At 29.8% G+C, this 4,601-nt stretch overlaps 1 long non-coding RNA gene across 1 annotated transcript; it reads right to left on the bottom strand.

The window, feature by feature from the left end:
* Positions 1-534: 534 nt before the first annotated feature.
* LOC134275137 (uncharacterized) lies at positions 535-4,230 on the bottom strand. Its single transcript, XR_009993768.1, has 4 exons — positions 4,032-4,230; positions 3,623-3,694; positions 2,659-2,802; positions 535-1,086 (listed from the first exon to the last, which is right to left on the bottom strand). It is a non-coding gene; the product is annotated as an uncharacterized LOC134275137 (long non-coding RNA).
* Between the last annotated feature and the right edge of the window lie 371 nt (positions 4,231-4,601).

Here is a 4,601-nt window from a genome sequence, read left to right as displayed (position 1 = left end):
TGAAAGATATGAAGGGGAGAGTTTTTGAACTTTTTTTTCCCTTCATCATAATTCAAAATATATATATTATACCGGTCTTTATCTATGTAGTGAATATAGGATTTTTACATAAACCCCAGGTATTACATAGTAATAGGCATATAAACACCCTTGAACATTGTTCATTTGATTAACATTTCAATCCTTTCCTAAGAATTTGCACCTAATTGTTATAAAGTCTATAAGTTATCACACAATGTTGAAGTTATTGCATTACAAGACTCATATCAGTAATCTCAGTAAATGATCCAAAAAAATCTATAGAAATCTCTTATTGATTCTTCATCTGTGTACTTATGATGTGAAGTTTGTAAGTTACAAATTATTTTCAAAGAAGTCATCTCAATTTTATGCTTTGCCCTTGAAAAAGTGTCCTAAACAACAAAGTGTATTCCTACAACCATTCTATATGTAATGAGTATGTACAATATGGTATGATAAAGATATTCAAGATATTATTAAATTACAGATTATAAGACACATGCATCTTTATTGGGGGTCTTATTGAGACCAATTTTAAATTCAAAATTAAACATGATACATACACAAACAAAATATATTTACAATTCCAGGAAAGTAATAATTACATCAAATCCAGTATCTAGATATCTGTGTAATTTCTAGGGGGTTGTAAAAATAAGATGAAAAATAAAAGGTTTAAATGTGTCACATTCAGATACTTTGAGGTCCGTGAGAATTAGTTTTTAAAGAGCTCATGCTATCAGAAAATCATATTTCCAATACTTGATTTGACTAGATCTCAGTCTGATAAATGATTACACTTTATCCATAGTCAGTGTCTGACAGTAAAAGATACAATCCTGGCTCCTTTCTTTGTCATCCTGTAAACCACAGTCTATGATCGTACTGGTTAAATTGGTTGGAAATCATATTTATCTCTGTTCTTCTTAAATCCCCCATCCTGTTTGAGTTTCTTGTTTCAGTGTTCCAAGAGAGGGTATTCTGTTAGTCTTTGCATAATCTGAAAGTCTTTCACCATTCTGAGAGTAGACATAGATCATTTCCATAAGCCCTCACTAGAGAATCCTGAAAAATAAAAAAAAAATAATGTCTTAGTTGAAAAAAAAAATTGTAATGTACTATAAGCTTGATGGAATTCTAAATATAGACAAAAAAGGTATAAATACAAGGTGTAACATCAGATTTTGACTTTTCATATTAACCATGGGTAACACCTCCAGTAAAGAAAAGAGTAAAGGAATGAGTAAAATTCATCAGTTTGGAAAGAGAGTTCTTTCAGAGAAAGATGTAGACAGAGGTATACCAGTTAAAATAAAAAAAGATGGCACTATTGAGATCATTTCTCAACAAGAATATAATCAATTAAGTCCAGAAAAGGGTGATCATAATGTTGTCAGAGATTACATAGAAAGACCCTTGATTGCAGAAGAAGGCAATGAGGAATATAACCATTTATTACCAAAAGAGGATAAGAATTACTTGGATTGCCCTGAAAGACCTTTGACTGGAGAAGAAGTCAAGTTTATAGATGATAAAAGAAAATAGTTGTCAGAAAAAAATGTTGTTACAGACACATGATTTTTAGCCCACAAAACCATTGGAGAAGATACAAGGATTAATGGAGGAAGTCCAAACTGAACTCTTAGAGGACATTAAGGCTTATTATGAGAGTAACTTTTCCAGTATTTGTTTATTACAAAATTATGTATTCTAATAAAAAAAAAGTTTTCACTTTCATTTGTTGTGCCTTAGTCCATTTAAATTGACCTTATGGTCAAGATTGTTATACACACTCTGATAATCATCTATGATGTCTCTATGATGTTTACCTCAAAAGTTTGAATCAGGGTATTTGTGTTCAAAGAGCTGAAGAAACTATACAGACAGATGTAAGATTTTGGAAGCATACATATCAATGGGTTTAAAGGAGATAAAACACTAGATTATTAAAAAGAAAGAACACAAACTCATAGAAATGATATTGAAAGTACCTTTTATGAATAAAGGGTCATGCTCCAAGGTATTATTTTTATAAACAGGAGAAGGTTTACACCAGTCCCATACACTCATAAGAAGATCTTGGGTAGTAAAAACACCAGGGAATTTTATTTCCACACAATCAGATCATCTTACATCAGTTATAAAGTTACAATCTTTATACATAGTCAAGAGGGTCATTAAGATTTCTTTTCTGGTCATCCTAATGAGCCACATTATAGTATTCTTTCCCTGTGATATAATGTTAATATTAAATGAAAAATTCAGAATTCATAAGCAATTGAAGTCAAAACTTCTTATCTTTACCAACTATGCTATTAAGGAAGCTGGGGGTTAACAAATTACCCATATTTAATCTATTCTATAGATGTGCTATCTTCAGCTGTTAACTATTATTTGGCAAAAAAAAAATATATATTCATTTTAGTTTCAAAATTTGATCATGCATTTTTGTATATATATTGATATGGAGCTCTTCTTCTTCTTCTAAAGGAGATCAATATAGTCAAAACATGACCATGACCACCAAGCCCTTTTTATTTAAATATATCATTTACATATCAATTCAAAAATATAAACATGCATATGTAAAATTAATAAATAAATAAATATTACAATTGTATCTCATTGAAACTTTACCTTCAAGTTTGTGTGTTTCTATGTTGGTTGACTAACTGTGTATTTCCAAAGGAACAGCAGACAGTCTGAACTTCATAGAGAATTGATTACAGATGGTTTGTTCCATAGATGGTTTGGAACAAACCATATCTTCCATGTTGATGACTGTAGAAATAAAACCATTTTGTTAATATGACAGAGTACTGTGTGAAACAATACATGTTTAAAACCTGAACAAACATGTACAATGCCAAAAAAGTTCATGAATATATTTGTTTTTAATCTCAAAAAAAATTTTTTTTAATAACATTAACTCCAGATGAGAAAATTTCATCATGTTAATATCTTTAGATGATAAAAAAAAAAAGAAGCACAATTACTGTATTAATATCACAAATAAAATGATTATCAAATTAATTATTTAGACACTAAAAGACTTTTTATTAACAGCAGATTCAATTTTGTTTAATACCTGTCGAGTACTGCATACAGAAAAATACATGTTTTTATTAGCATCATCACAGTACAACATGTAGTCCTTAAATTTTTGAAAAGCTCATTACCAAGAAACAAAAGTGAAAATTAAATTATATGTATGCCATATATCACACATATTTAGAATCAAAACAAATGTAAATGACTTAGAATTAATCTTTTGTAAATTCCCTCCTTTTCTCTTATTAGATTCCTATTCCTAATATCTCTTTGATCACCATTTAGTAAGTCTGAATTCCATGGGTAACACACATAATGAATTATGAAATTATATCATGATTTCTACAAAAGGACTTATTAATATTCTGAAGATCCCTTAATCATGTGTTAATATATTTTAAGTTAAATAAGGGTGTGCTTATATGAATGTAAGTTAGAGACAACAGATCACATAAGTATTACACAGTAATTAAATTAACCATATAATCATGCTTAAATGCAAAGATGATCTTCATAGGAAATGTAAAAAATTAAAACAAGACAAACTTACCAGAGATATCCAACTATATGCCCAATAAGCCTATCCATTAAATAATCCAGTGAAATAACATCTCAGCTGATCCTGAAAAAATCATACAATTCAGTGATACACAAATTAACCTCATTTTACAATGTAAGTAAAGCAATAATTTACAGACAAAAGGGACAGAAATGTAAAAGATACCATGTATTTTACCAAAATTTAGTGAATATTTTTCTCATTGAAATTCAATCATAGAATGACCCATCATAGAAATATTAAATGCACTCTGAGTTACATGCAGGTTATACAACTGTAAATCACATGAAATGAGGATAAATACAGCATTTACATTCAAAATAGAACTTTACATATAAACCATGGTTAAATGCAAAGATGACTTTCATAGGAAATGTAAACAAAAATAAGACAAACTTACCTGTGGAATATGTCTGTCAGAAAGGAGATTTCAAAAATGAACACGCTCTCAACATTCACATGGCAAGAATGAATGCATCAGGATGTTTACTTCAGTGGTCATAGAGAAATTGAGCTTTATACAAGAAAAGCTTCACAGTAGGGAAATCATCATAGAAAAAGAGAGTAAAAACAAAAGATAGTCCTACATTTTCTGAAAATCTCAGTTCACTTCTTAGAAACAAAGTGAAAATGAAACTTTAATTTTACAAGTGGATGACGTCACAATGCATAGGTAAGCTCGCTGACTAGACTTTGTACAGAAACGTACACAGTACGATCAAAAAGGTAAGTCCAACCTATTTTTGCACACGACCCTAATTTTTTTTGCACACGGTCCTTACAGATGATGCAACAGGTATAAGAAAACGCAGGTAAAACGTATTGATGCACAGGGCCCTTACATTAAAGGTATATAAACCATGTGTGTTATTTGTTATTGTTTTCAGTAAAAAAAAAAATCCAGGTTTGTTATTGTTTTTCATTAAAAAAAATCCAGTTCGAACCGGTTAGGCTGGCTAGACTAGGCTTT

Source organism: Saccostrea cucullata, unplaced genomic scaffold (assembly GCF_032062105.1).
Source record: "Saccostrea cucullata isolate Sc308-1 unplaced genomic scaffold, CSIRO_AGI_Scuc_v1 ctg7660, whole genome shotgun sequence".
Taxonomy (NCBI): domain Eukaryota; kingdom Metazoa; phylum Mollusca; class Bivalvia; order Ostreida; family Ostreidae; genus Saccostrea; species Saccostrea cuccullata.
Note: the sequence above shows the minus strand (reverse complement) of the source record. Positions and strands in the feature narration are given on the sequence as shown.